Below are 24,722 nucleotides of genomic sequence, written 5' to 3'. Positions count from 1 at the left end.
CAAATACGTCTTGTTACGATAATCCTTAAATTCTAAAAATACATATTGCTATATATTATATTATACAGGGTTTGTACTTATGAGTTATGGTACCGCTTTAAACGGTCAAATCATTATCAACTTCGCCAACACAACGGTATGTTTCCATTGTACGATAAGAATTATTATACATTTATAAGAAAAACTAAATAAATTCGTTTTCTCGCTAAAGTTGAAAAAGTACATATAATTTTTCAGTTAACTTACCTAAGCTAACGATTGTCATTTGGATTTGATACGGTCGAAACAGCAAAACGATATATTTTGTTGCGTCTCTATGAAATGTGAATAAACTACTCAAATTCTGTCCCGGAAACCGCTGTAAGAAAAAAAGTCATCTTATTTCCACATCGGACCCCGACCGCAAAGTGTAATCGATTACACCACACACACGACACCACATCCATTTATTATAATTGCATTACCCACTTGTTCTTTTACTTCTTACTTAACACATCCTGCACATAAGTTAATCCATATTTTATTACCTTCGGCTAAAAAAATTGTTAAATATCCGGCACTGTATCAATTAATTATATAAAGGGTACAGGGGAAAACCGGGAAAGTTAATTTTTTCAATCTAAGAAAAACATTTAAATAATGCTAAAAAATTGTTTGAAAAATACAAAATAGCGATTTTTTCAATTGACAGTTTCCCCTGTAACTTTCTTATAAGACTGACTTAGATCCATCACTCGGTTACAGAAACTTACCGGTTTCGCTTCTGTGGGTTCTGGTAAATAATGTTAATCCTGTGAACGATCCGGAGATCTTCCACTAGCGTTAGAAACTGTATATGGGTATAATGGACAGTTAGCACACTATTAAGAAAAGCCTCAAGGGAAGGCGTATTTTTATCCATATCCATTCAAAATAGCTTTGATCTGTTTTAAAGCAGATTATCCTAAAGTAGTACAATTAGACTTACAAATATCCAATTATTTATGAATTATGATTATTTATGAACGGTAAGTTTCGTTTTTGCGCTCCGGGGTAGTAAGTTTCACTACGAGCTCTCCTGTAATTGGCCATATGGTACTATAAAAGAGCACATATTATATATGTATGTATAATATACTCTATACACGTTGTACGTCACGACCGAACGTACAGAAGATTTCACGGCAAAAAACAACGACCGGCATAGGAAATGTCAAGACCATTTTCGGTCATCGCCAATTAATCGTACGGACATTATGTATATAATATACAATAATAATAATATATTGACAGGACTGCTGAGCAAACTATATGCTCACACGCACTATGAATCACACGATAATTCGTGACAGTGAAAATATAGAATTTCTTGTATGTTCATTGTATTACCCGTCTGTGGTCCTTTTGGGTGTTACGTCCGAGACTGTCCAAATTAATGATTATAATAATATATACCTAATTCATCGGCTCCCTTCATTTTCCTACTCCAATCTCTAATAAGAAATTTTAAAAACTGTATCAAAAACGATTCGGTCGAGTCGGCGAGAGTGAGTTTTACAGTTATAAAACAGACACACAATTCGCTTGAACGCTGTGTGTGAATTCGACAACTCGGTCCATATATACAATAATAATTTTAATCATTATCATACAAATCATACGGCAACGGTCGACGACTATATTAAAAAAATACGGTCTTGGAACAATAACGTTTTAGAAGCTCTCTAAAAATAAAATTACCCTAGCCAATTTTTGTATTATTCGACCGAATCATTAGCGGTGCGTGCTTTTTTTATAATTATTATAATAAGGAAAATGCAAACAAATATGTGAAATACGGTCTATAAGAATTTTCTATGATGTGCTGTTTTAATTTTCTTCTGTATATTTGATTTCACTCTCTTCTTTTTCTATTAAGAGTTTTTTTTTTCTTTTAATACAATAAACTCGTGATCCGCCCCGTGCGTCTACTCTCGTCAACCGTCGTCGTGCGCCATCTCGCCTGTTTAATGATGATGATAATAATAATAATAGGTATGTATTATGTCAACACTATAAAATTAAAAAAATATATTGTTATTTTGGCAAAATCGATGCGCAGAGGCATACCGCGTGCAGATGTTAACCTACACTGGCTTTACCGTTTCAGCGGGAGATATATCAATCATTACGCTTTTCCCCCGAGATTACTGTCATTTCGTTGGGTTCATATCTTTTACCGTTAATAAGGCTCGGTTCCTGGCGCACGTTTTTAAGTCATTCGACTTTCAAGGCACAACAATACAACATCCGTATAATCTCTGGCTACGGTCGTTTCCGGTGCTGCCGTCAAAGACGGATGAAGAGTCCACCGACGACGATGTCATACGCAACGTCCATCACAGCTGTGGTTTCTCACGTCCCAGTTGGCCAGCATTAGCATTAGCCGCCTCCATATTGGCATTTTCCACGTTACTTCCCATCTACCTGATATTGGCCGTATAAGTCCCCAATCTGCGCGGCAACGTGGCCACAAATTGACTTTGGAGCTTTCCAAGCACAAGATGAACCCGTCTCAATGGCTGGGCAATTTTACCTCCTGCGGATTTTTCGGAACCGACCTTGTCGTTGGTGCATAAATGCCCGTCAGTCTTCACAACTTTTTAATATATTTCCATTGTCTCTCTTTATTAGTGGTTCCTCTCGGCCGTCTTAAACATTCGCTAGCAGCTTTTATGTATACTACCAAGTAAATTGCACAAGACAAACCGTTGCGCGAGCCAGTAATGTACCACACGATGGACACGACAACCTGACCGGACCCACGACACGACTTAGCTTGTATACTTGGCGGTTGTGCAATCGTATGGCGTTTTTCCTTTCGGTACCTTTAGGTATATTATGCCGTCGAGTTATGTCCCAAAATCATTTTCCACGACAATCGGTAGGATCGGCATCACGAAGCGATGCATTTTTGCCGGCATACCTTTGTAATGCGTTTGGATTGCGCAAGTTATTACTAGTGTACCCGCCATAGGTAATAATATAATGTGTTGGTATGCGCGCAATAGTAATAATAATAATAAAAGTAGTAAATGCAGATTGTTGTCTCCAAAGGAATTGCACCGTTCTCTGTAAAATAAAAACCGCGTTACAGCCAGATACACGCGATTTAGAAAATATCCATATACTTTGCCGGCGTCGTTCTACTTGAAGTATACCGGTTGATATTAAAACGATAACCGTTGCTTCACTATGTGACTCGTTATAATAACAATTATTATCGTCCGAGTACAAAGAAAATTGGCGAATAATAGTTGCAAGAAAAAAAATTTAGCGTTACCTCGAGTGTATTACAATGATAATTAATTGAACTATAGGATGTTAAAAAACAACAACAATAGTTTTTAATAATTATCATAATATAGTATATGAACGGATAATGGGTAATTATATCCTCTTTGTACCGGTTGACCTATTATTAACGACTGTATAATATCTTGTATGTATTTTCATTCATGCAGGCTTATGTTCACGTAAAAGCGTTGAAAGTTTATACCATTAATTGTCCGTTTTATGATAGAATTTTCCTTTTTTTTTTTTTTGAGGGGAAGTAGGCTTTTTTATTTTAAACACAAATTTGCATCACAATCAGATCAACGTAAAGAAAATCAAGAATCGTTCACATCGGTTAAGGATAAAGTCAGTTTTTGCCTTTCCGTATTTCGCCACGATTAATTAAAATAAGGAACTGTGTTGTTGCTCAATTTACACGATTGTTGCTGCGGATCGCCTAATATGTGGTGTACACGATTTAGTGTCAAATTAAATTATTATTATTAATGTGTTCAATAGTGTGACCGAAAAGTTAGTCAAATGTTCATTTCCCTATGACCGTGTCTGTCTCCGCCACTTCCGTCCAATTCGTTTTCAGTGTATATAAATACCAACGATGATCACTATATTATTGTGCAATAGGGTCGCAATCATACAAAACGTATAAATAAAGTATAATAATTACAATCGAGGGTATATTAATGCAAACAACATTAGGTGCTATCATTACCTTTATGATTTTACGTTCTACAGTATAGAGTATAGCATTAATACATATGATTGCGAATGGATATTGCAAATACACAATGTATACATGTGCCGTATATGATTTATCCGGCACCGTTTAAAGCTATATGGACATATAATTATACATATACATAGGTATTTAAAACCTTCGCGTTTCCTCCTTTTACTATACCTATTACCGTATTGGTAGTTCGCCCATGAAATTCCATCATTCGCCAATGATTTTGCACGGTTTATTGAGCACAAAAGCGCGCACACATGTTTATCATGTGCAATAATATAAGGGTCAAGTGGGGTGTAATTTCGAACAAATGAGGCAAATCAGCATAAATGTGTTTTTTTTTAAATTAAAATAGACACTCGAGTGTTTAATGTAAAACAAATAATAAACGACCACTTATAAACACAAGTGGTTTCAATACTATTTTGATAGATATTAGATTTTTTAATGTCCTATACAGTTTTACGGCGTTGTCGACACTCCACAGACGTTGTGGTTGACTTTCCGTCGGCTATACTGTCGCATTATTAATATCTATTGGAACAGCAATAATAATAATAATATGTTTAATTATCGCGTTTATGACAAAACCGTTTTCGAAAATGTGAAAGGATCGCACATGCGCCATAAAAACGCGCTAAAATTAATATTAATTATAACTTAAACGTTTTTTTAACGATGGGAAAATACATAGTATTATATTATTATGGCGTGCACTGGTCGTATAAATATACTAGTAAAATCCAAGTACACATCCAAAGTGCATACAACTAACCCGTCACGTCGCTTGTATTATTAGGCCGGTCGTGTTGCTCTGTCGTGAAACTCTTAAATCGGGAATGATCTCTCGAAATCAATCTGACGGCTCGTCCCGCCGGTAATTAATAAGAGCAAATTAAATTGATATTTTGTCCGTCGGAAAGTGTATGGGTAATAATAATATCTTATTAGAAAACTAAGTAGTGTAATATATATGTACAATATTTCCGTTGGTTACAGCATCCAATCAAGATATCATGACGTGTAAAGGAATCGGTTTCGATTTCAACCGTCGATCCACCCATTTCCCAGTGCGGTAATATATGAAGTGTGTTTTAAAAAAGAAAAAAAAAATTCTATTTAAAATTTCACAAAGAGATCTAAATTTCCATTGCAAGATTGTAATTTTCGGTTCTAATCAATTACCATATATTATACTCTTTTGGTGGAAAACACCGCAATTTATTTTATATGTGAGTAAAATTTTCGCGTTTGTATTGTACGCAAATATAACACTCTTCTGGTCGTGAGTTTACACAATGTAGTACAAACACACGTAGGTTAACGGTTTGCTAACAATAGGGAAATTAATTACAAATAGGAAGACATATTATTATTATGTAGTAGCGATTAATAGTATTTTTGTATACACACAAAATTTCGTTTTATAATTTTAGAAAGAAACTATGAGTATTTATTTTAACACCATACAAAATAAATCCAAACAATTGTGCAGAGTAAACCGACAGGAAAATACAATCATTTCTTTATGAAAACTAGAACGGGTTTAATTTAACAATTTATTAATGACGTTGTCTTTGTATATAAACGAGCGTTTAAACAGTTGATCGCTTTTGTTTATTCTGTAGTGTGTTCATCAATATCGTGTTTAGAGTATATTAAATATAATTTTAAGTAAATCACTTTCTTTTTAACGGGAAGCTTTCGGTTCAATACATAAAAAATAATAATAAGTAAAAACTACCGCATTAACAAAAAAAAAAAAAAAGTAATAGTAAAACATAAGGTGTATTATGAAAATCGCATTTAATCGGGGTTATTATTACCTTATTATTACCTAGTTATTACTATACAGGTGCATAATAATATATAATATCATCATTGTTGTTAGGTAATAAAATTGTATTAACACCGTTAACGGCGCCGTTCCCTCTGCTAACCGCGGTGTAATCATTTTTTAATTTACTCGGCGACACAATAATTATTTTTGCAAGTACTTATTTACATCTATGCGAGTTATTATCGGCTATTTCAATCTGCAGAACGATGTAATACCGCTAAAACGTATAACTGCATGTGTTTCGGTCGAGTAAACGTCCGCGCGGGTCACGACGCGTTCGAGGGAACTTTTTTGTGTATATTATAATATGAGATATATCTATATATATATTCTTTGGGATGGGGGGGGGGGGGATTTTCGCTATCGTGTCGTTAAGCGTCGGCGAAAATCATTCGATGCGAAAAAACCGCACAACAGTACAGACAAGGACTTCCATTAAGATATTATTTTGGCGACAGCAAAACATACAAAATATGCGAGCGTGGCTGCAACGACACATGTATAATTCGGAATGGCGGCGTTTCCACGACGGCGGAGGCCACGGAAAGCAAGAAAAATAATTTAAAATACATATACCATTATATATGTATAATTAACTTGATAGTAATTTCGCGGTGTTGTTGGAAATATATAGACCTTGGCGCGCTTTCGTAATTGAAATGCCGGTATCTTACCTAGCCCATAATAATAATAATAATAATAATAATAATATAATGACGAATTTGATTTTTCTTACCGCTAAACCCCTGCCCCGTACACACTTGTACCTAAGTACCCACGGGACTTGTAGTTCATAATACAAATTACAGGAGGTATGGAGGAGTGTACTACCTACCTATAACGCACACATTAATTTGATTTTTGTTTTTGTTCTATGCGCCGTGTAACTATTACAAGCAGGTTTTTTCGCTCGTTAATTCATTACCGACAATGATGGAGTCGTATTGCGTCAGATGGCCCATAATAGCCCATGTATGGTAGGTACACACTAAAGTGCTTTGATATTGATGGGTTTGCCGTTTGTCACGTCAACCGACAAAACACAACCGTTGACTCGAGTCATTGAAGAATAGGTAGATGAAAATACAGGTGTGTGCCAATATAAAAGAACATTATGGCCAAGTTGTTGTAAACTTGAAAACATTACATTTGAATGCCGACCAAGGTCGCGGTAACCGGACAATAATTTGGTTGTTGACGACTCGAGCGGTCGTTAAGTCTTGTATTGTGTTTAATGGTGTACGGTGGTTCTGGGCAAATCCGACAATAATAAGCACCTAATAAGTGATAACAATACAAAACGATCACTATAGTGATAATCTGTCAACGCTAGACGTTTTACTTTTTTGAAATTTAAAAAAAAAATATTTGGTTAGGATAAAAATGATGCTTAAAATAACATTGAACGTTTTCAAGGATTAAAAATAGTAGGATCAATCGTGTTGTGAAAACTGATGGTGATAATACCATCCCCAGCTAGTATACAGATATTAAAAAATGCAACCGAAGTGGTGAGCATCAAAAGAAACGAGTTTTTTTTTATACAATTTTATTACTAGACAACAAAACAAAAACTCATTTTTCTGCTAAAACTGATGTGTTTTTATTTTCAACTGCAGTGCAATTATTTTCAAATAAAGTAAAAAATGTTTAGTTTTTTAAAAATAATTTGTAAAATAATGTTTAAAAGGTGACTAATCAAGTAAGTGTTCGAGTCAATTTCTTCGTTAACCCGTTAACGCAAAGACTTGATCTTTGGCACCTCGTTTTTCTTCGTGATACCGGACTATAAAGACAAAATATAATAAAAAAAATCCGGATTAGTTGTGACGGAGCCACTTTTTTCTTTAAATGTTATACCGTTATGTATACTATACTTAAAACGCGATAGAAAAGACTTTTCGGTTGTAGTCACATTTTAGAGCTATATATAAATGTACAAATTACCGTTGATGTCTGTCTCCCGTTAGGCTTAACGAGTAGAGAATTTGTGTTTCTTCATTCAGTTTTAATAATACATTTTATCGTTTATTCTAGAATCTAAACTAAGACCAGTCGCGTTTGTGCGATCCCTAACGAGACGTTTTACTGTCTAAGTTATAGCTTTCGGTTGTGCGTTTACACTAAGTGGTTGTATAATTTACACTCATGGGGGTACACGATAGTTTCGAAAGGTTTGCCCGACCTCGTCACGGCCGTCCGGGCGATTACAACGTGTTTCCGACGTAGCCGCCAAATTCGGTTAGGTGTTACAACTAGATTTAATATTATGATGTACTTATACATGATGTAGTAATGGTCGGTGCATGTACAATACGGGTCAATGCAAGTGACGACGACATCAGTGTACCGTCAAGTCGTCTTTTTTTTTCGAAATACACTTCACGGGACGCTGCGTTTCTGTGTAAGGTTGTGTTAGGCTTAAAATACATAACACTATGAATTACACTTCGGAAAACACACGACCGTTTTGACCGCCAACGCGATATCGTCGGCCTCGTCGTTTCGAAATGTGCTCCAGAACATGTTTTTTACATAAGGCTCGAATCGTTTGATTAACCTGTAACAGAATAATAACAATAATTAAAAAATAACCTCCCGTCTTCGCCGGGTTATAATACACTAGTAAGCTATAATTTAGGAGTTTTCCTGGACCAAAAAATGTATTTATATTACTAGGGAGTGCCTTTTTGTTTTATATTGGCACTTTTGGAAAGTATTTTTATTTTGGTCCCAAAAAACTCCAATGACGTAGCTTACCTGTGTATAAAGTCACGAGACTATGTGTATAGTTTTATTAACAACCGAACGCGTCTGAAGGTTCTCATTAAAATCGATTAATCACGGATCAAACAGCTATACACGTTATGATGATTAAAGGACCGCTAAATATTTAAACATTAGTTAAACCTAAGATTACGATTAACATGTACCGTAGATAAACAGTGTCCAATGGTCACTGAAGTTGCGAAATAACCAAAAACCCATACATCTGGAGGTGTCTTAATAGCCCAACTACAGATCGGTGATTAAGAAAAAAAACGACGATGTTTTATAATAGGACAACAATTATATTATTAAATGTTCTTTCATTTTTTACTTGTGTCGTTATCTTTTCCTCACATATCCGTAGTCCATAATTTTTTTTCTTGGTAGATCATTTTAGAAAACATAAAAACGCGCCTGTAGTAGGTATTGTATTTTCTCCCACGCGTACCCCCGGGCGGACCAGACGAAACTTTCCAAAGTTTTTCGCCGCCGCGTTCGGGTTAATAATACAATATTATTAAAGGTCATCGTGCGCGAGTGTGTGTATTTTGTTTTAAACGTTGTTTTTTATTTTATCCTATTAAAAACGTCATCAGTCATCGCCGGGTCGGTGGTACCTATATAAGATCCATAGTGCAAACATGACTATGTGATGGCAAGACAAAGTGAAAATTCGGCTGTTGGCGGCGACGTTTGGATAGATGAGAGAACCGAGAAGAGAAAATTTTTCACTTTTTAAACGGGCACACGCACATAATACCATGCGCGCACCTTAACTGCCTAATCCATGCGATCCTCCTCTTCTTAGGTTGCGGAAACAATGGATCGCTTAATTATACACGAGCGAACGTTGTCGAAAAAAAAACCGCACGAAAGTATAATATTTTGTTTGATTTTAACCGTTTCTTGGTGTTAACGCTACGACGTTATTTCACATCCCCTGCGAACTTCCTTGATTGTAACAGACATGAATTTCTGATTGCATTCTTTGATCCAAATTCCAATAGAAATCTCGGTCGGTTTAACATCGTTGGTCTAATAAAATAATAAAACCTATTTTGATTTCATTAAAGGTTTTGTAGATACGTGAAATTAAAATAGAAAAAAATGTAATTAATTGCAAACTAGAATTTGTTGAACAAATCACTATTTTAAAATTTAGTCGTATTATTTTCCATCGTATCACAAATATTTACCCTAATATAATATTTTTTCTACCAAACGCTGTTCTACACTTATTAGCTGTTATCCTCGACCATGTTAATAACAGGTTACCTCGGTTAGTTCTTTAATATAAAAGTTGTGTTTAATCATTTTTCTTTCCAATGAAGCTTATTTAATTTCAGAATGCCAAAAATTCAATGCTCTATAAATATTATTTTTAAAACATTACTTTTGCCTACTGCACATGTTTAACGAGTAATTTGCTGTTTACCTAACGTGCGAAATCGTCCCACGCGCCTTTTCGTATTTTCGCACTACAAACGCTAATATTGTTATATTAGCGTTATATTAATTGCTAATTTCTGTTGAAATTAGCAATTCTCACATTAGGCGTTGCGATGTCGTTAGAATTTTTTACGGCACCACCGTTATAATATATATTTGGAGTCCGGAAATGAATGTATATTATACATTATATTATAATAATACACATTCTGCGGTGATCGCAGCGGGACGGCGATGACGATGATGACTTAATAAAAAAATCCAATTTGGGCAGTGCGTTATGAAATCCGAAATTAACGTGCTCGGATTAAAATTGTACTTGTGTTTGTCGGGACTTTTATATGAAAACTCTCGTTTTTTTGCCGACGTATTACTCATATTATATATACATGTATATAATATAAATTTACTATAGTGACTGCTTCATAATTGCGCTACTAAGACAATATTTAACTATACTCGAGTTCAGCCAGCCTAATCTTAAGCTGAACTGCCGACAACCTTACCTAAGCTCATATCTGGCACTAGAATTCAATAGTTTCTTCTTTGTCTTATCCTACAGGACTCCGGATTGAGCTAACGTTAAGTTCGGTTCCCAGTGGAAATGGTACAAAAAGCCACTCGAGTATAAAAATACACAATTTTAGGTTAGGGTTAGGTTTCAACATGCACTCTCATCTTTGACGGTTACACATTTACATCTGACCGCTTTTAACAATGTGAGTCAGTATATTCAGTGTGTCAACCGCTGTTTTAGTGAACAGTTGACACCAACTTCAGTTTTGTCTTAGGATCCCGGATGGAGTAATTAAAGTACATAGTAACTAAAACGACATACCAAAGGGACGCCTCTATATTAAATGTACGCGGTCTTGTATTATCACTTCTGAAAAAATTAATCTTATTTCCGTCACTACTTGAGATGATTTGATTTTGAAAAGGACTGACGACTTAAAGGTCGCCTCTGTGAGTAAACACAAGTATGTACTGTCGATATTGACAAACAAAGAGGGAGTATAGGCCGTGCCAAACGACAGATGAGCATACAAAGCGTACGAGTTCATCATGGCAACCTACGGGGTGGTCATAGGATCACTAATACTGTTTAATTCTATAGAACAAAATCCATAAACGTTGAAGTACAAAAAAAGCATCTCTGCGAGTCGTCGATAGTGACAAAAACAAAATTTCCTTAGACAATGCATGTGACCAGTGTTTTTATTACCTGGCTACTCGTTTCGCTTTGACGGCTGGCCTCGACGACCTTCGCGTCGAACCTAACCTGTTAGTCGTGTGTGTGGACACCGAAAAGATGTCGGGGTCGGTTAAAAAAACGGCAAAACTCGTTGTGCAAAAAGAACGTGCAGATCAGTATAATATAAAGGTACTCCACGAGGGTAACGACTCCGATGGTCTCTGAACCGGCTCACCTATTATTATAATATATGTATACATAGTACCAGTATGAGCTTGCGTGTTGCCCACACACGGACGACGGTAAGAGCGGAAAAAAGCCATTTTGGTACGTACCTCGTATACTGTTATTATATGTTTTTCTCAAAGTAAATATTGGTCATTCGACGCGTGTAATAATACATAAATAAGCATCAACTGTACATAAGTATATACATTATCTTCCGGTGGCGTACATACCGTTGAGTACACACGTCATTATCAATAGACGGTTTTCACTTTCGGCTGCTGCGTCTTCGTCTCGGCACACACACACACAAAAATATAATATATGATTATCCATCAGCTCCTCGGCCGGTCTGTACTGTTATTAAGTGCCAAGAAGAAAACGAATCACGTTCCAAACGTTGCTATATCATCCGGCCGGTAGCTTGATTATTATTAAGCAGAATAAGAGAGGTTGCGGAGTCAAACATAATGATAATATTTTAGCTGCTGTTAGATTTTCATCCGGCCTTAGATAGATCAAAACACGCCGCCGTTCGCCAATTTATCACAATGTATAATCGCTAATGCCCAATTGTCAAATATCTACGTTATAAATCCGGTCTCGTCACCGCCAAACTTAAACTCCGTCTTAATGCATACATACTTGGAGTAATAAATATATTATCCTCTACGTGGTTTGGCAAAACAACCGGCGTTTGCTCATAATATAATGGTTGTATGATAAATATGCTAAAAATCTCGACGGCTGCTTTAACATATGTAATTAATACCCTCTCATAAAGAAGAGGCAGCCTGCGGACCGCGTCCAAAAGAAACAAATATTCTGTAATACATATAGTGTAGTTAATAAATAATAATACCATATAGGTGCGCTTGGGCTAAAAATAATAACAGCCATTTTTAAATGTGACCCGAGGACACGTTTGCTACGGATTCCAAAAAAAACGTCTGTGTAACCTCGAAAACGACAACGTAATTAGTGATATGAAAAAACCAAAAAAAGTGGTCGTGAAAAATAATAACTTCATCATATTATCAGTGCAAAACATAATTATTATTACTTTTTTAATTTCCGGTTCGCGTTTGAATGATTATTGACTTATTAAAAAAAAACACAGCCCACCGCCGATGATTAGCAACTTTATATGTACTTGTAATAATATCAGGTCTACCCATCATCTTGGAGTCTGGTTGTTGAGTGCGTTTCCACCTCAAAAACCACAAACTTATGCCAGTGCGTTTTTTTACACGTTTCTCCTTCATGTTAGTCAACGTACTAGACTCGCATCAAATATTGTGATCAGATTGAATAATAATTGTAAACATATAATTTCAAGCGAGCACTTAAGCCTATAGTCACCCAAGCCTCGGGAAAATCAATTCAATATTAACTTAACAATTGATGATTAAACTTGATACAAATTTTCAACTGTAATTATACTGTCTTAACGCGTTTGAACGTGTATAATGGATTTATGATATTTTTTAACGCACGAACAGACGTTTTTTTTTTAGAATCAAAACATGAGTGTTATGACAGATTTTGTGTTGAAAAAAAAAATTATAATTTTGACTAAAGAATAGCTAACGTGTCAATATGACACGTGCCTATATTATTATATATTATACTTTGTCTGTCTTTGATGCCATACCGCTTGGTATTATAATGTATAAGTTGTGACGCGTTCTGCAGCGTTTTATTTACCAACCTAGTTGCATATCATCAACAAGTAGCTTGTATCAAGTACATTATACAGTGTTATACGCTTCGTAGTAATTACGGTCCATCAGTATAAGTGTGGTTTGTAATCCGCGGGCGATTAGAAAACACATATTAAGGATTTATTATTATTATTTTCAACTCGCGAATAATGTCGACTGAGAGTTCTCTGATAAGACGATCGACCACATATCGTTGAGCTGTTAAGTGTTTTATGGCTTGTACTTTCTATACCGAAAATCAAATTTTTCCCCGAGGCGATCGCGTGACCTGGAAACCTCGACCCCAGCGATCGGCTTTTTCTATCATGTGTATTATTTTGTCACTTTTGATCGGCTTGTCCGGAGCAAGTGTCGCGTTTTCACCCTCCAAGAGAACTGTCAAGCTTATTTTCTGACTTATGAATATTATAACGTGCACATGTCGGTAGAGCTTAACTTCCAAAAAAAGGGGTGTCTATTTGTGTGCACTACTATTTCCTCATCCCCCGAACACTCGACACATTAGGTAATCTCTAAAAGAAAACAAAACGCGAACCACGGCGGAGCCTCTATTTATTATTGGCTCGTCAAACTTGAGTCCAAGCGCCCTCTTTGGAATGTTATCGTTGGGCCGTGGGGGCGTGTGGGGTAAACAAACGGAGCACTTAGTTCAAACGGAAACCCGAGTAAAATGTGGCAAAATTTAAACCGCTCTCCTCTCATACACGCACCCCAAAAATCGGACAGATGTTCGCTGAGGGGAGAGGGGGGCTCGTTTTGGACAGGAGGCTGTTTTTGGCAAATCGCAGCATATATAGTTTCTCTTTGAGTTTTGGCGGTTGCAGACAACGCACAATATGTAATTCTTTTCGGCAGTTTCCAAAAAATTTGATCTTGTACCACGAGACGATCTTACGCTCAACTCGATCACGATTTTCAAACCCACAATAGAATTTCGTTTTCTTTAAATAACCGCCGCCACCGCTGTAAGTACAATATTATTATTATGATTATTATATACTTGTCTACTTTCTTGGCAGAAAATTCACATAACAACCCGCGCTTTTTCTATATTTTTTTTTCACCGATTTGATTTATTGGTCTTTGTGATGATCTCATGGATTTCTCCGGTATACCTCCTGCATTTATTTTTGTTCTTCAAAACAGTCACCAGTAGGAAATAATAATTGCACAGCGTTTGTTTAACGTTTAATGAGAACGTCTCACGAACGTTTAATCACACACACACAAAACGAGTTTCTATATAATATTCCTATCTGTTCCTATATGTAGTCGAATATCCGACAACTCTCACCTATTGTACGACCGAATTATCTTGTATAATTTAATTATAAACATAACATTCGCGTTTTATTGTATAACAATACTATGTGTAGCGCATTAAAATTCGATAAGATGATATCATTACAATAAGGCGTTACGCGTTTCTTTTCAGATTAGTTTTAGTTTTATTGTTTAAGAATCACGTCTATTTATAATTAAATAGCGAAAGATAAGTAATTCTTGACGAAAATATCGCTAGAAGGCTTTAAGTACTTAAAATAATGCCAAATTTTTATCATTTATTTGCACAGTAAATAATATCGACAGCCAGGAGAGTTATTCGTTTAAATAGTCACTTTGGTATACGTCACGCTGTATATGTACATTTTAATAATCGTCATAATGTGTTATATTTGTTTTTGTGCAACTTTTACACGTTTTGTTCAAACTCCTACACGACCTGTCATCGTGTCATGTCGATAAACACATGAACGAGTTTGGTAGTAACAAGCGCATACATGTCGGCTTATGTGTCTCGAATATGAGTATCAATTTTTAATAGATAACCTACGCAATTTTATAAAGGCGTTTCGTCATTACTTGCATTGCTAGTTATTTTGCACGTCGGTTGACGTCTAGTATGTATAATTAATAATAATAATTTAACGGAGTCGGTTTTATGTATGCGATACCCGTTCTTGTACATGGCTGTCACGCACGTTAAGACTTCCACCCGGCCTCAGTCGACGACCACTTCCTTTTGTTCCCCTCGAAACATCCAAACCTGTATAATAATTAATATGTGCTCTGCCTTTGTTTGATATAATTTTGACACATTCATTGTTAAATAGTTCATTAATTTGTTAACAAAACGTCGAACGATAGCTTTTGTTTCTCATTATCTCGTTATGGGAGTTGACTCCCAATAATATGGTGATTTAAAAAAAATCGATTTTAAGGCGTTTGGTTTTCTTTAGAAGGCGATTAATAACATCAATATCTGCAGTAAAGTATAATTATATATGCCTACATAAAAATTATTGTGTACACTTAAAAAAACTTAATCATTTCCTCCCTAAATAATAATTTTAGTACATCAACAGACAAGCCCATCACTATTATCCGCGTCCCGAACATCACTTCCGTTTCGCCTTCACCCTTTGCTTTTTCCCATGTAATAATGTATACAAACCTACCGCATAAGAGTGGCTAATTTAAAAACCGTAAACGCTCCGGTAAGCACGTGGGTAATCCCCGGCCTCATTGTTTCATTCACACCCCGTTACGTCTTCTTCCTGTAAAAAAAAAAAAAAACAATTATTTAACTACAATATAGTTTTACCATTAATAATGTAGGTATGTACTAGATCATAAGAGATTTAAGCGGTAAAAGCACACATAGTATTTGGGTTTTTTGAAGGGAAAAAATGTTAAATGCCAGTCATATTAGAAACTTCAAGAAAGCTTCAACAATAACTTGAGGAACTTAATTATTTTATTCGGGGGATAGGAATTTTGTTATGGATTTAATAACTAAAAGATTTTTGGTTTTCTCTGACCTGTTCCCTGATTTTAAATATCCAATTTAAACTCTGGAAACAATATGGTTGTAACTTCAATATTGATTGGGATAATAATATCCCACCTTCCCACATCAGTACCTCTTTATCGCGGTCCGCGACCAGCGCCTAAATGAAATTGAAAAACCCGTTCGAGTATCTCGTTCGTTAAAGTTACTGGCTGACAGTTACTGTCGCGTTGTCCAGTATTATACACGAATTATATAAATATACTTTCAAATTGAATATTATACCTTATCTATAATATATTATACACTGCCCACTCGCAACAAGCAAGTAATAAGCGCTCATTTTTCAATTTATTTCATTTTACTATCAAGGTAGCTTTCGCATACATTATTATTATATTTGTGTGCGTGGTATGTAGCCGAGCTATAATAACGTTATTTTTATACCACACGATACTATTCCGATAGCACCGAGTTCCTACCCAAAGGAACATACTTCTTCTAAGCATATGTAACTTGTTTATGACCGTTTGCAAGCCGTGGTGTGTAAGAAAGTGAGCATACGGCATTGCTGGGAGGTTTTTTTGGGCGATTCGCGTTGTTAGGCGAACATAATACTATAATTCTATTATTTTTACTATTGTCAGAAATGCATAACATCATAATATGTGTACGACGACAGCACGAGTGTTGTCACAGACGTTGATACCAGATCGGTTTTTACACGCCAGGCAAGGCCAACGCGCACTGGTGTCAGCGGACCGTGAATGCTGTCGCCGGTTTTTAAAAAAAACCACATCCATAAAAAGAACAAACACACGACGCTGTTTGCTGCTGCAGACGGCGACGGCCGTGCCGCAACGAGCCCGGCCCGCCTGCCGCCACCGGTATCCCTGTCTGGGGCAACGCGATTCAGTATATAACAACAAAAACAGTATACCTAATAGTAACAACAGTAATAATATAGTAGTAATAGTAGAATACAAATATATAAAAATGTCCTCTGGCAGCGCACGGCCAACGGGTCGACTCCAAACGCGGCGAGACCGTATCTAACCCGGACTGCGGTATAACAGCTATAAAATACGTGTAACCGGCTCGATGATAGCTGCTCTATCCTCTCACAGAGTATTCACAGCGACTTGGTCGAAATCCGAAAAACTATATTTTAAGCACTGATTTGTACAACTGTAACCAAGGTGTCTATTGAACCCTAGCCCCGGCATTTTACAAAATTAATACAAGTCTTAACTCAATCTTGATATGGTAGGTTGGGGGGCTTAAATCTGCCCTCGAAATCCTCCCTAGGTACACTTGTAAGTTGTTGACATTTTCACACCATAGGTAATCGCTCAATAACCGCCTTGCGTAGGAGCGAAAATATATGGTAAAAGTTATGTTTCAGTTTTCTTGTAATTTAAATATATGATGACTGAAAATCGTCTCTACCTTAATTATTCTAAAAAGCTATGCTTGTTAATAACACAATTTATGGCATGCCATTGTATAGAAAATATTACAAATTTGTTTAGAAATTACTAATTAAGGTATATAACCAAGACGTAGAAAACTAAAATCGTACATTTTATTATCAAGTGCAATGAGTGCTGTAAAATATTTAATTGCTTACGTTTAGTTAAGTAATGATTGTTGATGAAATTATTGCGGTATTGGAGCTTATTTTAATAATTAAAAAAAAATACGTTTATAGGCGAGTGCATGTGCATGCAGCAAGTTTAATAGAGATCACATTATTATGTTAATGTGTTGGTCATGTCTAACGGTTTTAACTGAGTCGACCGGCTAGTGTTTTTTTTTTTACCGCAATGATTCGTATAATTCGAAGGTCGAATCGCAATCGATACCGTTATTTGTTGCCCAAACCGTAATATATTTTATAAAATCGCGTATGATTGTTTTCGAAAAACTCAGAAATCATGATAGATAATATAACAAGTAATACACTCATTCACTATCACGTGCTGTTTTCGTGAGGGTTACAATTGTTTAAGTCGAGTAGAGTTGGTACCTGTTGCTGTAAGTACCGACGCTGCGTTTAAGTCGACTACACGTTTTATTTGTTGTTATATTTAATATTAAGTTTGTCTACGGGCTAATTACAACAATAGTGGCTCGTGCGTTTATCGGTCGACCGGATCGGCTCGAACGTGAGGCATACGTCCCTGCGACGGCTTGAAAGCGCCTTTTATAATTTGTTCTCTTAACAGCTTGCAAGCGTTTCTCAGTCGGCCACAAGAGAGTTCACGAGCCACGGCGTTTATTGTCGCAACAGATCCATCTAATAAGTGAGAAAGAACGAGAAGATAGTATGAGACAGTAAGAGGCAAACCTACACAGCACGCGTTAACCGAAATCGGTCGACGTGAAAACCCGCATGATTCGTCACGATCTAGTCCTTTCTGGTCGATTGTAACTAATTGTTTTCGCCCCTCAATTTTATATGTATACACACTCCATCTGTATATTCTCTCGGCCACGCCGTGATTCCGTACGATTATAGGCTCTCCGAGGTTAGGACAGGTCGGGAACTCTTATTTGTTTTTACCGTGTGCCGGTCGTGTCGTTAAAATAATTGGCACCGTATTTCTATAACGTAACAGCTAACCGCAGCATTAACTACAAATTTGATCAATGATAGTTTTATAAAATTTAATTGTTTTTTTTTTTTTTTTAATATTGACATTATAACCCGTTAAAATATTTACTATATTAAATTATTAGTTAATATATTTATTATACTGCCTAGTATGACTTTACTATATTACTCTTGTGTGTGCCAGCCCAACCTAACTGGTTCCATTGTGTAAAAATAATTCTTGTTAAAATGTGTCATGTGTAAATTTACCATTTCGCAAATTGAGCGAAACGAGTGTTAGATTATTATTATTTGAAGTGTTCGTTTGATGACAGGCGAACAATTTCACGCCCGAGTTTTAACCGAATAGGTACAGAGATAGTGATCAGACTGCGGTCGGTCTTGCCCCGTACCTTAGTAATGTGTTATCTATAAGTTGGTCGACCGCGTTTTGGAATCCGCCGGGCCGGTTCGCTTAGGTGTCTACTCAAAGTCATCTCTTTTACGACCGTCGTCCTCCTAGGCAATAATAATATTATAATGCCGTCAATGTGGCCGTGTGTCGTTCTGAACAAAACGTCGCCTCTCATTGTGCGACGACACCTTCCATGGCCGTCGTGTTTCGAAATACCGATTTCTTGAGATGTCTTGCTAATTCGGCTTCGGCAGTGTAAGTCGCATGTAAATCACGGCCGTTCGATCAAAATGGAAAACAATATATAGTTATTATATATGCGCCGTACCTATGTATAATAAATATCGATCAAGGTCGGCGGGTCAATGAAAATTGATTTACTCAAACGCGCACGATCCGTAACATATCATAATATCGTATCATGTGCGTGTGTGTGTATTCGGTTGGAGACTAAATATCGCGTTTCGCTTGTACAGCTGCTTAAGGGTATTACAAAGTGCAGCGTATTCACTGCACTCGTAGGGCGTTTTACCGGCACCGGTTTGGCCAGGGCGGGCGCACACAATTGGGGGGGAGGGGTCGGTTTGTTTCCCCTAATCCGTCGAATTGCAGCCGGTTTCCTGAAATCTCATACACAAGAAACCGTTGCTCTTTGGGGAGAAACCCAACGCCTGACTTACCTCTGCGCGTGCCGGCGACCGTAGAACGAAGGGAACGGTATTGTGTATACACACCTGGAGTGGGCCCGACCCGCCAGAGATCATTTGTCGAACGGCTGATATCTATAATGATATCCTTTAAATTAGGACTTTCTGGTTGAAAAATAGGGATTTGCCCAAAATCCGGATTTTGGTCAAGTCGGCTTTTACGCGGATTTTAACGGCAACACACACACACACATGATTCGTGTAAAATCGACGTCAATAAAATAAATTAATATGTACTAGCGACGATCATAACCGAAGGACTACACTCTATAGAATATATTCAATTGGTGTTCTCTTTGTATTCGGGTAGCTGCTATATAAATAATTATGATGTAAAAAAAATCACAACGTCTCGGACAGTAATTTTTCTTCTTGCAGCCATCCTCGCACAACGCCGTCGTTATACGCACTTTATTGTCATTATATTATTATATTATATTATATTATTATCTCAACGACCATTGTGGTCGACCAAAATGTGTCCAGAGTCTACGCGTTGCCACGATTGTTAAAAAAAAAAAATATCCACGATCGCGACTTGCAAGCAGTCTAGTAGAACAGAAAATCATACATAATATAATAAATATGATATGATATACGTTATGTGTACATGTGTACACGGTTGTACATAGAAACAACAGAGCTTAAGTACGCGTTATCGGGATGATCGTCAGAGGAACGAAGCGACGAGAAGTAAAAATGGTAGAAGCAGCAGTGGCAGCAGGCATAGTCATCGTGATGAATCGAGTATACACATTGTAAGTGTGTACACACAACGGTGACGTGACCCAAATGCATCTGAACAGATGGTTTTGAATTTCGTGGTGTTATTATACATGCGTATACACCGCGCACGAGCTAGAAGATAATATACTATTGCTATTATGATATGTAATATAATAAATAATGAAAGAGATTAAAAAAAAATGTGTTCGATAATAATTTAAACAGCTGTACGCGCCCGACACGCGGTACCTATTAAAACAACTGAAAACTTTGTACTCGAACCTCACAGACTACTTTTTTTTTTTTTACATTATTACTGTTGTTATATTATTATTATTATTATGTGCTCAGTTGTGTATAGCCGAACACGTGCTGTTCGGGTCACGCGGGAAAACAAAACCGACCGAATATAATATGTTTTTTCCCCTGTCCATTTCGTTTCATAACGCGATTCGCGTTTATTAAATACAAAATGTGATTATAATAATTATATTATTTCGAGTGAGAGGCGATTAGTGCGAATGGTAAACGCTCGCGTGGGTGCGGATCCGCACGATTTCGGTTTGCGGCCAACACTGGTTCGACAAATGGCTAACGATAAGTTATGTAAAATATGTGCGATACAATAGGGGCAAATCCGACCTATCTCTCAGTCTTGGCCAATATTAAAATCTAGCGTTGTCACCTCTCCTCTTATACCCTAAAGTCTAAACTTTTGCGCTGCTTTCGAGTCAAACGCTCTGCTGTGGTCGGGTTTCGACTTTTAGTGCGTTCCGTTCCGTTCATATAATGCGGTTTTACTTTCAAAAAAATTTCAGAAAATCCACCGGTCGAGGGCAGTGATTTCATATCGCGCCCGAGGATATAGTGTTTTTTTTTTATCTCAACTTAAGCCACACGCCTCATAAGATTATAATATGCACGTGTGTGGGTACAATATATAACTGTAGTGTGCTGTGTAAATGACCGGAGAATTAGAGATTAAAAAAAAAAAAAAACCAAATACTGTTTTGCGGCTAACACGCATCCGACTTTCCACGGCGTGTTTTAAACAATTGTGTATGTTTGTGGCCGTAATATTATTACAATACTTGCGTCGGCCGTTGTATTTGTACACATGAAATGCATAAGCACAAGTTTTTAATTTAAAAAAAAATACACGAGGCAATTAATATCATGTGAAATTACGTGCCGGAACAAACAGGGCTGTTACAGATATTATATTATCTGTTACAGTTATTATTACAGATACAGCTGCAGCAGATACATCCCAATGGCAGAAGACATATCTCATCACTTGGCCTTTTTCGTTTTACCTGCGCTCTTATAATTTATTTGTTTTGCAAGATTCCCGAAACTATCCTGGACCCACCGGAAACACTTTTCGTTGACAAAATAAAAAAGTTCGACTTGTCCTATGATGGGGTTTACCGGTCTAGTCCAACGCTCCTGTGCTTTAACTTTGTATACTGTATCACACATTGGACACATGTACCCAAGTATATAAGTTATTGCACATAGGATTTTTTTTTTACTATCTCATACTACCACAAGTTACTAAGCAAAAGACGACGGTCGTTGTTTTCTTTTCCAGTGAAATCTGTGCCACATTTGTACAATATTGATAGTTAATGTACATAACGCACTAATGGCGATGTGTATACATACTACATATGTCATATAGGCTACCGAATGAAATCAAATAATTATCAATCCGCTAAAAAACACACGTTAATTTAAAAACTTGTTCAAGTAATTACACAACAACAAAAACTCAACATTTTTTTACTAATAACGTTTGGTTGGAAAGTGGTCTTTTAGACGACCTATAATCCAAAATGTTTCTCAGCGTATAATTTTATTTATTAAATACTTTTTTTAATAATTATTTTTCGCCGATGTTAACCACTCTTGGTTTAAATAAACAAAATGTTCATTAGGTATATGGATTTTATCTTTGCAGTTTGAAATTACTTTGAAAGAGATTGTAAAACGTATTACTACTTATTATACTTTCAGATTATTTTCAAAAAATAATTTTTTTTTTTTTACAATTTAAGTTTCTTATAACGTTTTTAGCTTTCTTAATTCTTGTTACTTAAAAAAATGTTCTATGTAGTATAAAGAAAAATAGTTACTTACATATACATTCAATATCGAGTATATAGTATACACTCTTAATATCTGGTAATTCACTTACAGCTTGATTAGAAATAGTACTCCACTAAGTAGACCATTTAAATGTTTACAACACATGTTTTACAATTCATTGTATTTGCTTATAAAAAAATCATCTGTCTGATAAAAAGCCATATCGAAACCTAATATAATATAGGATGTACAGTTATGCATTTTACGCAAGACACTATTTTCTCGGAAAATAGTTAAAACTAACGATAAGTTGATTGTGAAATAACATTAAATAAAAAATTTTCTTTCTTACTCCTTAAGACCCTCAAAAATAGTCAGCAGCCAATCATAAAAAAACCTTTAGTAACGTTTTTAATTATTACTGAAATTCAGAGGGAGCTTCAAGACTACTGGACTGGATTTCCCCAGCCCTCTCTTGTTGCGCCTATGTATGTTAACTAATTATTATTTAGTTTATAAATAAAATAGTACTGAACAAAATACGTTTTTTTTAAACTTTAAAATGCGTTTCCTGGACATTTTTTCAAAATCATGGTATGTGTTGAAACGACATGAAAATGAAATAATCGCGTGTGCTGTAACGAGTGGTAATTACTTGTATGTTTTTTGTACTAGTGTACTACATAATATTATACTATAACAATATTGTCATTGTTACATAACGGTATAATACAGAATGTAAAACTAATGCGGATTCCGGTAAATCGAAACGAGAGAAAATTTCCGTCTTTCAAGTCCGGCGGTCTGAGATTACTCATTACCGGCTGAGACGGTCGGTCGTGTGACCTTATAGTATTTTTTATTTATTTTTTTATCGCGACAATCGCTTGATCGCTGGCTACTGCAAACCCGCATAGTGTGAACTCGCAGGTATCCAGTTGCGTTGTTTCTATATTATACTATGAGTGTTTCCCATCGTTCAGATCTACCCGATTTGTGAAAGTCTAAGAGTATTCTTTGAACGAAAAATGTACAACTAGGTACGTATATTGAGCGCCAAAACAAATGTTCAGTGTCAGTGTGTACACTTCGTAGCTTAACCGCCTTAATCCAATATCCGGAGATACTACCAACAGATCTATTATACATGTATAAACAATAATACGTCTTGTCGTGATAATATATCATGTGTGTGTGTACCGTGTATGCATATCGAGTATCGTCGGTTGACACAAGTGTTGCATGTACTTTTTTGTTATCTCCCACGATCAGGAGTTTATCTATCTATATTTATTATATATACTATGTGTGTATTTGAATACACGTGTGCTCGGCTTAAACGCACAGTGGTGTCCGAATAGAATGTGAAAGTTATATGCATGTGTGTATTTTTTGCATCAATGGAAACCGTGAAGGAAACGAGGGTACATATAGTATAAGACGTGTGCCGGAGCAAGGCTAAAACCAGTTTGGCTGTAAAAAAAAAAAACAACTGTTCTCCAAAGCGCTCGGTGGTCGTGCAAACGTGTCTATATAATACACTGTATGTTAACTTTATTACACTTGTAAAATAAGTATTATGTGATTCACTGGTTAAGTGTTTTTATGAAAATAATAAAATTAACGTTGACGAATAAATCGATAACAGATTGTGAGTCTCATTTAGGCAATACCACCAAACCTCAATAAAACTATTCTCCTAAATGTATATTTCCAAATTGCTTTATGAGACTTAGAAGTAATAATATACAAATTCACGTATTATATGCTCGTACCGAGGTCGTTCCAATGTCTGTTTGTGGTCAAAGTGAATGTGGACTCTCAACGTGGACACGTAAATTTCAACACAATTAAAGAGTATAAATGAAAAGAATGGGGTTTATTGTTTCCTGCATTATATCGTATACGGTATCTTGTAAATGGATACATCAATTATAAAACACATTTAAAAAATGAGCTTATTTCATTTTTATCGCACTTTATTTCACAGTTTATTTCTCAAAAACTTTTTAATATAATATAAGTAGTATTATGATGGTTGAATGCTACTTAAATGACAAAAAGTGGCATTGATTCATACATAATTAACGTTTTGCGATATCAAACGGATAGCACACGAATCGGGTTAAGTACATAAACTTCCTTGAATAGC

General features: G+C 36.1%; 1 protein-coding gene across 2 annotated transcripts in view; it reads left to right on the top strand.

Moving 5' to 3' along the window:
• Positions 1–24,722, top strand: part of LOC126834332 (storkhead-box protein 1) — a 41,417-nt gene that overhangs the window by 7,612 nt on the left and 9,083 nt on the right. The window lies entirely within an intron of this gene.

Source organism: Adelges cooleyi, unplaced genomic scaffold, assembly GCF_023614345.1.
Source record: "Adelges cooleyi isolate 19-005CV unplaced genomic scaffold, UGA_ACOO_1.1 ACOO_flye_CR_arks_rails_tigmint_CR_PRNA_21, whole genome shotgun sequence".
In the NCBI taxonomy this organism is placed as follows: Eukaryota; Metazoa; Arthropoda; class Insecta; order Hemiptera; family Adelgidae; genus Adelges; species Adelges cooleyi.
This window is presented reverse-complemented; position numbering and strand designations above follow the sequence as displayed.